This window comes from Microtus pennsylvanicus, chromosome 2, assembly GCF_037038515.1.
Source record: "Microtus pennsylvanicus isolate mMicPen1 chromosome 2, mMicPen1.hap1, whole genome shotgun sequence".
In the NCBI taxonomy this organism is placed as follows: Eukaryota; Metazoa; Chordata; class Mammalia; order Rodentia; family Cricetidae; genus Microtus; species Microtus pennsylvanicus.
The window spans coordinates 36,924,799-36,937,127 of NC_134580.1; the positions used below are offsets into that span (position 1 = coordinate 36,924,799).

General features: G+C 38.7%; 1 pseudogene; it reads left to right on the plus strand.

Annotated features, from left to right (window-relative positions):
- Positions 1 to 2,605: 2,605 nt before the first annotated feature.
- Positions 2,606 to 12,329, plus strand: part of LOC142844190 (bolA-like protein 2 pseudogene) — a 145,067-nt pseudogene continuing 135,343 nt past the window's right edge.

Consider the following 12,329-nt stretch of genomic DNA (forward strand, 5'->3'; position numbering starts at 1 on the left):
AGTTCTGTGACTTCCTAATACTTTGGTCAAGTTGTCCAACTTTTACAGGCCTCGGGTAAACAGAAGGTAAAAATATCTACCTCATGCCTTAGTACTGTATTAAAATTCTACTACTATCTACATATAAATTTATGCATTGATTTCTTTGAAGTCTAAAGTCTATGGCTTGACTTTTACTTGATTTGAGTTTATAGAAATCACCCCTCTCATGTTGAAAGAAAGAATCGGCATTATTTAGATTGACTTGCATAAAGTAAATCAATACAGACTATTCATTGGCAAGGTGGATAAGAAGGAAAGAAAGAAAAAAATAGTTCATCCAGGTTTTCTCAACTCTGACGTCCCTAGGGCCTGTCAGCATCATTCACTGGTCACACTTCTGTTCTACAATAGGACTTTATCACTCATAGGAAACTCGGGGTTCTTTCTTTCAATGTAACATTGGCTTTTGAAGTTGACCATAGGGATTGCTTCCAGCTGTTTCTATTTTCAACAATCATTTTCTAAAATTGTGCTTCCTCTGAGAAGCCATCTCTTTATCTAAAATGCATTTTAAGCAACATGCTGTGATCATATCTTAGAGAAATCCAAATTCCCAAACATAAGGTTCTTTGGCAAACTTTCATCTTATAAAAATGCAAAAATGACCATCAGTAGGACTCTATATTTTATAAATCCTAGGCTGGATTAAACATAGTGTAAAAGAAATTACATTCCATATTTTCACTGCTAATGAAAGCTATTGACCAGTGTTTCTTGAAGAAATTTTTTGATGACAAAATAAAATGTGGTTGGTATGATTGCCAAATGATCATGTTATACAGCATGCTTGCATGCACACACACAAACACACACACCAAACTGCCATCTCTGCTGTCTCATTCTCATGATTCAAGAATTTTCAAAATAGCAATCTTTCTTTCTGCTATGACCCATTGCTTTATGACATCTCAGCATGCCTAGGTCATTTGCTATTTCCACAATGCAGTTTGCTGTGATTACCCACCAGGGCTTGAGTACATGAGAGGAGATAAGAATTAGAGGAATTCTACCAATGGAATACTGGCCCCAGCCTCATTTTTAAATTTCCTTGGTGATCTGTTTCTTAAATGGACCTATCACTTGTCTATTGAGACATCAATCATATGGACACATCTGACTAGTGTCTGTCTTAGCCAGTTTCTCTACTTCGTACATGACTAGTCTTATTGAGAAATTATTTGCATCTTATTGCTCCATCTTCTGCTCATATTTCCTTCATGAATAATTTCTATAGTTGTATCTTTGCTATTTTCCTGACTACTTATCTACTCTCACTCAAGTTTGACACCGAAGTACTACTTATTGGCATGCCAAATCTTTGTAAGAGTAGAACCATAAAAAATAGATCAACAATGTCATAATAAAATTTAAACAGTTAAAGAATATATTCTAGGCTACTGAAACATAGAAGCAACTATACCAAACTTTAATCTCAATTCTGCTGACACAAATGGTGATAATTTTTTTTCACTATTGCAAAGAATATGAAGCTTTATTTAAGGTGAAATCTGAAATTTCATTAAGGCAAACATCAGGTTGACCTTGAGAGACAAGATGAAAGTTGTATTTTTCAATCCTGCTGGCCAGCTTCATACCTATACAAGCACAATAGCTCCAGAGCCTTACATCTGTTTTATTTTAAGATGTGATGTGATATGCAGAATACTCCCTTCCCATAAATGAGAAAATATAGTAGCAATTGACAACATTTGAAAACCTGAATAATCACCAAAAATATTTCAGTAGATCTGCAACATAGGCACTAAAAGTGATGGTTGAAACTACAATTCAAAAATAAACATGTCACTTGTTATGTGTCCTAATAGTAACAGTGTTTTTATTCAGAAGCATGTAGATTTAGGGAGGCATTGGAGTATAGATATTATATCATCTGTTTTTATTCAACATAGTAATAAAATGAGAAGAGTCAGCAAGACTTGCAGCACAGGGTTATATCTCTAGAGGCATGGGGATAGGAAAAATAAAACAGAAAACAAAAGAGACCTATAACCCCCAAATTCCATGTAATACAACATTTGAGATCCTAGTGTTGGGAACCAAGAACCCCAGTGATTAACACAGGTTAACATGAGGTCTGTGCCTGGATGGAGAAACATGCAGAGTTTATTTGAATCTTTGTTACCTGTGAGGTCATAGTCTATAGAGGGAGTCCATAAGTGATGGTTATCATCCAAACCTGCCAGCTGCCTATTTCTGCAAATAAAATTTTCTTGGGATATAGCCAAATCCACTATCTCTAGCTGCAATCTGGTCCAATAGCAACATTAAGAAACTGGAACAGAAATTTTAATCTTTGGTCACAAGACCCTAAGAGGTGTGCTATCTGTCCCATTACAGCATAACTTTGCCAAATCCTCTTTTATGAACTAGAAATGATTTGTCAAATGTTTGGTGCACGGTACCTGTTGTTATGGAAGCATCCATTACTTGAAGAAGAGTTGGGGTCCTATAGTCCAGGGAATAAGCTTTTTCTTTACTTGTGAGGTCATGTGGAAGCATCTTAGGGGGAAGCTCTCCCACAAAATATTTTGCTCAGGTGACAATGAAGACTCTCAACTTGTTCTTTGTGGAAAACTGGTCCAAGGTAAGTGCTATTGAAAGGACACTGAGATACCATTTCTTACACAATGGTATAAACCTCAGGATGAAAACTTGCTCTGATGTAAGGAAACCTATGTATTTGGCTGATGGGGTAACACCACTGGCTTACAGGTGAGAATCTGGTATGTTTACCAGCATTCCATGTGGATTCACTCCCTCACTGCACTTATGAGTCTATCTTCAAGATATTTGGCAAAAAGTAAATGTATGTAAGGCTACTCACAGTCAGGTTTTGTTTTTTAATGTGTGTATGTGTGTGATAGTATTACTTGTCAATCTGATGGAACCCATGCTCGTCTGGAGAATCATCTCTAACCTAGCCCATGAGTAATTATCTTAACTGGCTTAACTAAGGTAGGAAAACCCAGGCAATACCCTCATCTGCTGGGCTTCCAGTTGTAGTCAGATTGAAGGTTCTACGTGGGATGCCACATGCCTCTGGGAGAAAGTCATTTGCTATATCTGCCCCCTTCAGTTCAAAGACAGATAGCTCGGAGGAGCAGCACTAACCAGACACAGCTATCGTCGCCTTCCTGATGCTACTGGGAGTCATCTCTTGCTTGTGGGGAGATACCAGCGTGGAAATAAATAGGAATAAGTGACACAGTCCTAGCATTATCTTAGAGCTGGTAAGATGTAACTGTTTAAAAAATTGGGGATAATCAATATATATTTATTTGTATTAAAAGAAGATGATGAAAACAAGACAAGGTCAACCCTACTTGCTACAGTTCTTTTTTTTTAAATTTATTTATTTATTAAAGATTTCTGTCTCTTCCCCGCCACCGCCTCCCATTTCCCTCCCCCTCCCCCAATTAAGTCCCCCCCCCAGCCCGAAAAGCAATCAGGGTTCCCTGTCCTGTGGGAAGTCCAAGGAACCCCCACCTCCATCCAGGTCTAGTAAGTTGAGCATCCAAACTGCCTAGGCTCCCACAAAGCCAGTGCATGCAGTAGGATCAGAAACCCATTGCCATTGTTCTTGAGTTCTCAGTTGTCCTCATTGTCCGCTATGTTCAGAGTGTCCGGTTTTATCCCAGGCTTTTCCAGACCCAGGCCAGCTGGCCTTGGTGAGTTCCCGATAGAACATCCCCATTGTCTCAGTGTGTGGGTGCACCCCTTGTGGTCCTGAGTTCCTTGCTCCTGCTCTCTCTCCTTCTGCTCCTGATTTGGACCTTGAGATTTCAGTCCGGTGCTCCAATGGGGGTCTCTGTCTCTGTCTCCTTTCATCACCTGCTGAAGGTTAATATTCAGGAGGATGCCTATATGTTTTTCTTTGGGTTCTCCTTATTTAGCTTCTGTAGTATCACTAATTATAGGCTCAATGTCCTTGGTTTATGGCTAGAAACCAAATATGAGTGAGTACATCCCATGTTCCTCTTTTTGGGTCTGGCTTACCTCACTCAGGATAGTGTTTTCTATTTCCATCCATTTGCATGCTAAATTCAAGAAGTCCTTGTTTTTTATTGTTGAGTAGTACTCTAATATGTATATATTCCATTCTTTCTTCATCCATTCTTCCATTGAAGGGCATCTAGGTTGTTTCCAGGTTCTGGCTATCACAAACAATGCTGCTATGAACATCGTAGAGCATATACTTTTGTTGTATGATAGGGCCTCTCTTGGGTATATTCCCAAGAGTGGTATTGCTGGATCCAGGGGTAGGTTGATCCCGAATTTCCTGAGAAACCGAAACACTGCTTTCCAAAGTGGTTGCACAAGTTTGCATTCCCACCAGCAATGGATGAGTGTACCCCTTTCTCCACAACCTCTCCAGCAAAGGCTATCATTGGTGTTTTTGATTTTAGCCGTTCTGACAGGTGTAAGATGGTATCTTAAAGTTGTCTTGATTTGCATTTCTCTGATCGCTAAGGAAGTTGAGCATGACCTTAAGTGTCTTTTGGCCATTTGAAGTTCTTCTGTTGAGAATTCTCTGTTCAGCTCAATGCCCCATTTTATAATTGGGTTGGTTAGCCTTTTGCGGTCTAGTTTCCTGATATCTTTATATATTTTGGAGATCAGACCTTTGTCAGTTGCGGGGTTGGTGAAGATCTTCTCCCAGTTAGTGGGTTGCCTTTGTGTCTTAGCGACAGTGTCCTTTGCTTTACAGAAGCTTCTCAGTCTCAGGAGGTCCCATTTATTCAATGAGGTCCTTAATGTCTGTGCAGCTTGGGTTATACATAAGAAGTGGTCTCCTGTGCCTATGTGTTGTAGAGTACTTCCCACTTTCTCTTCTATCAGGTTCAGTGTGTTCGGACTGATATTGAGGTCTTTAATCCATTTGGACTTGAGTTTTGTGCATGGTGATAGATATGGATCTATTTTCATTCTTCTACAGATTGACATCCAGTTTTGCCAGCACAATTTGTTGAAGATGCTCTCTTTTTTCCATTGTATACTTTTAGCTCCTTTATCGAAAATCAGGTGTTCATAGGTTTGAGGGTTAATGTCAGGGTCTTCTATACGATTCCATTGGTCGACTTCTCTGTTTTTATGCCAATACCAAGCTGTTTTCAATACTGTAGCTCTGTAGTAGAGTTTGAAGTCAGGGATGGTAATGCCTCCAGACGCTCCTTTGTTGTATAAGATTGTTTTGGCTATCCTGGGTTTTTTGTTTTTCCATATAAAGTTGATTATTGTCTTCTCCAGATCTGTGAAGAATTTTGATGGGATTTTGATGGGGATTGCATTGAATCTATAGATTGCTTTTGGTAGAATTGCCATTTTTACTATGTTGATCCTCCCAATCCAGGAGCAAGGAAGATCTTTCCATTTTCTGGTGTCCTCTTCAATTTCTTTCTTCAAAGACTTAAAGTTCTTGTCAAATAGATCTTTCACATCCTTGGTCAGAGTTACCCCAAGATATTTTATGCTATTTGTGGCTATCGTGAAAGGTGATGCTTCTCTAATTTCCCTCTCTGTTTCCTTATCCTTAGTGTATAGGAAGGCCACTGATTTTTTGGAGTTGATATTGTATCCTGCCACATTACTAAAGGTGTTTATCAGCTGTAGGAGTTCTTTGGTAGAGTTTTTGGGGTCGCTTATGTATACTATCATATCATCTGCAAATAACGAGAGCTTAACTTCTTCTTTTCCGATACGAATCCCCTTGATCCCTTTATGTTGTCTTATTGCTATTGCTAGAACTTCAAGCACTATATTGAAGAGGTATGGAGAGAGTGGACATCCTTGTCGTGTTCCTGATTTTAGTGGGATGGCTTTGAGTTTTTCTCCATTTAATCTAATGTTAGCTGATGGCTTGCTGTAAATAGCTTTTATTATATTTAGGTATGACCCTTGTATCCCTAATCTCTCCAAGACTTTTATCATAAAGGGGTGTTGAATTTTGTCAAATGCTTTTTCAGCATCTAATGAAATGATCATATGGTTTTTTTCTTTCAGTTTATTTATATGCTGGATTACATTGATAGATTTGCGTATGTTGAACCAGCCCTGCATCTCTGGGATGAAGCCTACTTGATCATAATGGATAATTTTTCTAATGTGTTCTTGGATTCGGTTTGCCAGTATTTTATTGAGAATTTTTGCGTCGATATTCATGAGTGAGATAGGCCTGTAATTCTCTTTCTTGGTTGGGTCTTTGTGTGGTTTTGGTATCAGGGTAACTGTAGCTTCATAAAAGGAATTTGGCAATGACTCTTCTGTTTCTATATTGTGAAATACATTAAGGAGTATAGGTATTAGGTCTTCTTGGAAGTTCTGGTAGAATTCTGCATTGAAACCATCTGGTCCTGGGCTTTTTTTGGAAGGTAGATTTTTGATAACAGTTTCTAGTTCTTCGCGACTAACAGGTCTATTTAGATCGTTCACCTGGTCTTGGTTTAGCTTTGGTATGTGGCACTTATCTAAAAAAATGTCCATTTCTTTTGCATTTTTTAGTTTTGTGGCATACAAGCTTTTGTAGTAAGATCTAATGAGTCTCTGAATTTCCTCTGTGTCTGTGGTTATGTCCCCCTTTTCATTTCTGATCTTATTTATTTGCGTGTTCTCTCTGTCGTTTAATTAGTTTGGATAGGGGTTTGCCGATCTTGTTGATTTTCTCCAAGAACCAACTTTTTGTTTCATTGATTCTTTGGACTGTTTTCTGCATTTCTATTTTGTTGATTTCTGCCCTCAGTTTGATTATTTCCAGTCTTCTACTCCTCCTGGGCGTATCTGCTTCTTTTTTTTTCTAAAGCTTTCAGGTGTGCTGTTAAGTCTCCGATGAATGCTTTCTCTGTTTTCTTTAAGTGGGAACTTAGTGCTATGAACTTTCCTCTTAGCACTGATTTCATAGTGTCCCATAGGTTTGAGTATGTTGTCCCTTTATTTTCATTAAATTCAAGGAAGACTTTAATTTCTTTCTTGATTTCTTCCTTGACCCAGGTGTGGTTCAGTAGTTGACTGTTCAGTTTCCATGAGTTTGTCGGCTTTCTGGAGGTAGGATTGTTGTTGAATTCTAACTTTAATCCATGGTGATCTGATAGGACACAGGTGGACACTGATATTTTTTTGTATCTGTGGAGGTTTCCTTTGTTTCCGAGTATGTGGTCAATTTTCGAGAAGGTTCCATGGGCTGCAGAGAAGAAGGTATATTCTTTCCTATTTGGGTGGAATGTTCTATAGATGTCTGTTAAGTCCATTTGCTTCATTACCTCCAGTAGTTCTCTTACTTCTCTATTAGGTTTCTGTCTGATTGACCTGTCCATTGCTGAGAGAGGTGTATTGAAGTCTCCTACTACTAGTGTGTGTGGTTTGATGTCTGCCTTGAGTTTTAGTAATATTTCTTTTACATACGTGGGTGCTTTTATATTAGGGGCGTAAATATTCAAGATTGAGACGTCATCCTGACAAATTGTTCCTGTTATGAGTATGAAGTGTCCCTCTCGATCTCTTCTGATTGATTTTAGTTTGAAGTCAGTTTTGTTAGAAATTAATATGGCCACTCCTGCTTTTTTCTTAGGACCATTTGCTTGAAAGACCTTTTCCCAACCCTTTACTCTGAGTAGATGCCTGTCTTTGTGGTTGAGATGAGTTTCTTGCAAACAGCAGAATGTTGGATCCTGTTTTCGTATCCAATCTCTTAGCCTGTGCCATTTTATAGGTGAATTGAGACCATTAATATTAAGTGATATTAATGACCAGTGGTTGTTTATGCCAGATATTCTTATTGTTTTTGGAAGTAGAATTTGTGTGTCTCCCTTCTTTGAGTTGTGCTAGCGAAGGGTCGCTAGATGCCCGAGTTATTGTAGGCAGTGTTGGCAATGTTGGATTCCTTGGGTTGCGGTTTTCCTTCTATTACTTTCTGTAGGGCTGGGTTCGTGGCTACGTATTGTCTAATTTGTTCTTATCCTGGAATGTCTTGATTTCTCCATTTATAATGAATGAAAGCTTGGCTGGGTATAGTAGTCTGGGCTTGCATCCATGGTCTCTTAGCTTCTGCAGTACTTCTATCCAGGACCTTCTGGCTTTCATTGTTTCCATAGAGAAATCAGGTATAAGTCTGATCGGTTTACCTTTATAAGTTACTTGGCCTTTTTCCTTTGCAGCTCTTAGTATTCTTTCTTTAACCTGTATATTTTGTGTTTTGATTATTATATGGCGAGGGGATGTTTTACTTTGATCCAGTCTGTTTGGTGTTCTGTATGCTTCTTGAATATTCAAAGGAATATCTTTCTTTATGTTGGGAAAGTTTTCTTCCATAATTTTGTTCAAAATATTTTCTGGGCCTTTGAGCTGTGACTCTTCTCCTTCTTCTATTCCTATTATTCTTAGATTTGGTCTCTTTATTGTGTCCCATAATTCCTGAATGTTTTGTGATGAGAATTTGTTGGTTTTGCAGTTTTCTTTGATCAGAGCGTTTATTTTCTCTATGGTGTCCTCAGAATCTGAGATTTTTTCTTTTATTTCTTGTATTCTATTGATTATGCTTGTTTCTGTAGGCTCTGCTCATTGACCTAGATTTTCCATATCCAGCTGGTCCTCAGTTTGTGTTTTCTTCCTTGCTTCCATTTCAGTTTTCAATTCTTGAACTGTTTCCATTACCTGTTTGATCGTTCTTTCTTGGTTTCCCAGGATATTATGTACGTATTTACTCATTTCTTCAAATTTTTGGTTATACTTCTCATCCATTTCTATAAGGGCATTTTTCACATGTTGTTTAAGGGATTCTACTGCTTTCATAAAGTCAATTTTTTCCACTTCCTCTGTGTTAGGGTGTTTGGAGACCTTCTGTTGCAAGATCGTTGGGTTCTGGTGTTTTCATGTTGTTTTTCAGATTATTGGGTGAATTCTTTCCTTGGCGCCTGCCCATCTCTTCCTATCGATGCTATCTAAGGGGTCTGTTAAAACTAGTTCAGGTTTCCCTGCTGGCCAGGGGCTCCTCTTACAAAATGCCCTTGCTCTGTTTCCTGGTTCCTGCCGGGGCCAAGATCCCTCTCACCCCTCAGAAGGGTCTTCAGGAATAGGACCCGGCTCCTCCTTTGCCAGGGACCTCCCCAACTGAAGGCCTACCTCTTTGGTTTAATTGTAGTGGGGCGATCTGTTCTCGGTGTTGTGCGCGGTCCCTGCTGCCTGCTTTTGCTGCTGGGAAGGTTCCCACCGCCAGCAGCTTGTGTCCTCTGCTGCTGCTCCAGTCCCAGCCGGTTCCAGGCTGTCCCAGTCGGTCCCCACCGGCTGTGCTTGGCGTCCTCCGGCCGCCTTCCACAGCCCAGTGATCCGGCCGCCTTCCACCGCCCGGTGATCAATGGTGATAATTTTTATTTGTATGCATGAGCTCATTTAAATAATAGCTTTAAAATAAAGCTATAACATATATGCATATATACATTATTTAGTCAGAAAAAGGAGACACTGACTATATAACAAATGATATTAATGAATTGTAATTAATAATTATGTGATCCACAAAATCTTTTATCATTTGAAACTGTCACATGTTTATATGAGATACATTGATCAATTTGATTCACCACTACTTCTCTTTTTCTTCTCCTATGTCCCCTAACCCATCTCCTTCCCACCTTCATAAACTCTGCTGATTTATTAATTTGTTTTGACTTTGACTCTCTACACATATTTGGTGCAGCTCATATGCACATGGTTGTCTGGCATTATGCTGTTTCATGAGTAGACTACCAGGGACCACAACCCTAAATCAGAGTGACTCCTAGTTGAGAATACGCTTTGGGCTTAAAGCTGGCCTAAAGAAATGTGATGGAGAACTTTAGAGTAAAGTTAAAGAATGAGAGGTGTGAACACACTTAATTACGTCCAGGTTTGAAAAAGCCAGTATGTGGGATCAAACATATACACTTCTTAATTGGCAATTCTAGAGTTACGATTAGATCCTTTAGCAGAAACAAGAAGCAGGAACGGTGTCTTCTCAGATAATTGCTTTTCACAAAATGGATTCAGGGCTTTGAGAAAATGATTGCTTGCTAATAAAACTGGAAAGAGACATGACATATTTGACTAATTTGCAAGGTGCTTTGGTTACAGAACAACTTTTCAAAATGGTGATAGCAAGTAACCCCCAAAGGCTTAGGATCTACCCAGATACATAAGATCTGACCCGATTTCTGAAGCCAGGTAAGTACCACTATAAATTTCCTCCAGTGGAATTAGCCTCAGTCCAGTCAGTCACTAGTACACCAATTAATACCTGTTGCAAGATTGACCATTATTGTCTCTCCCAGTGCACACAGCTGTGGAAAACTGTTCTCACCCTCATCACCTGCCCCTAGAGCCTACCTAGTACCTTCTGGCACAGTGAAAGCTAACTAACAGGAAGAAGAGCTTCTAGCTACAATCCAGTTTGATTTCTCACTTATGACCAAATGTGTGTGGTCTTCTACAAAATGGTTACACTGTCAAAATATGATAAGCAAGCAAGATTAGTGTCAATAGATGGTTTTTGTTTGGATGGCTGTTTATTTGTCTGGTCGGTTTTGTGCATGTGCCTCTGAAGCTTCTATGACCAAGAATTCATATATATAACACATAACCTGGCATGAGGAGTTTTTGCTTAGTAACACATTAGTCTGAGAGGAGAACTCCCCTGCAGTGTTTGGACCTCCATTCAAATATTTTAAAAACACATTGTTAATAACTTTATAGAATAATAGGCTTCCATGAGACTTTTTCATAAACATTTAGTGGTGGTTGTCCATCCTCCCACCAGCTCTTCTATTCTACCTTACTACAGTCTACCTACTTAAACCTCACCAGACTTCCCCTTTCTGCTTTCATGTCACCTACTTGAAGGCCTTTCTTTTGAGCTTTCTCCACCCAATGATCCTTTTATGTTGTTCTGTATTCTACATGTACTAGAGGTTCGACACAATATTATACAACACTATGAATTCATAGCTAGGCTTTCCATAAGAGGAATAACATGCAACATTTGTCTTTCTGGGCCTGGGTTAACTTAACTCAGTATGGTATTTTCCAGTTCTGCCCAATTTTAAAAATTATATGATTTTGTGTTACCTACAAACTGGATAAAATTACACTGTGTGTAGGTATCACATAAATAAATTTACCTGCTGATGGACATCTGGCTATTGACACTTCTTGGGTACAGTGAACAGAGCATTAGTGAACTTGAATGTACAGATATCGCATTAACAGAATATAAAGTTTCTGTGATGTATGTCTCAGTATGATGTATCAGTCAGATGGTTCCTCTTTCTCTTTTAGATTTTCAAGGACCCCTCTCACTGATTTCCACAGTAGCTTAATCAGTTTATATTGCCACCAACAGGGTTTCAGGACTTCTCTTTCCCAGCTCCTCACCAGAAGTTGTTGTCATTCTAACTGGAGTAAGATGAAACCTCAAAGTTGTCTAATTTGAATTTCACAGAGAGCTGAAGATATTGAACACTTGAAAATATTATTTTGAAGGCCTTGGGTGATGGCTCAGAAGTTAAGAGAGCATCCTAATTGTTCAGATGAACTAAGTACAGTTTCCAGCACCCATGTCAGGTGGCTCATAACTGCCTATGACTCCTGCTGCAAAAGGTCCAAAACCCAATTCAGACTCTTACAGGCAACCACACACACAGAATAGACATGTAACACTAACAAAGACAGACATGTTAATAAAAATTAATCTGTAGAGAAAAAACTTTCATAGCCGTATGTGCTTCTTCTTTTGAGAGCTCTATGTTCAGTTCCAGAGCCTGTTTTTGAATTTTGACTGTTTTCATGGTTTGGGCTTTTTTCATCCTTTATATATTTTAGACACTAATACTCTATAAGATATATAACTGGTAAACATTTTGTTTCATGATTATAGATTTCTTTTCTGCTTGATTAACAGTTTAAGTGGACTAGTGTTTAGATTGTCATCTTAACATTCATTTTTTTACATCCATTGTCATGCAAATGATGGGGGAATCCCAGGAGTCCTCAACCATACACAAAGAATTGTAGGCAAACTACAAATGCTGCTAGGGAGAGAAATCATCTTCCACAGAGAACACAGTAAGTAGTTATCCTATACCAAAAGGTCAGCTCTGAAAACAAACATACACGTAATTTCATATATACAGGATAAGAAGGCTAAATTTAGAAATATGTGTACATATATTAATATATGCCTGCAATAATTTTTTTTAAAGCCATGAATTTGAAAGAATGCAACGAACAGTATATGGGAAAGTTTC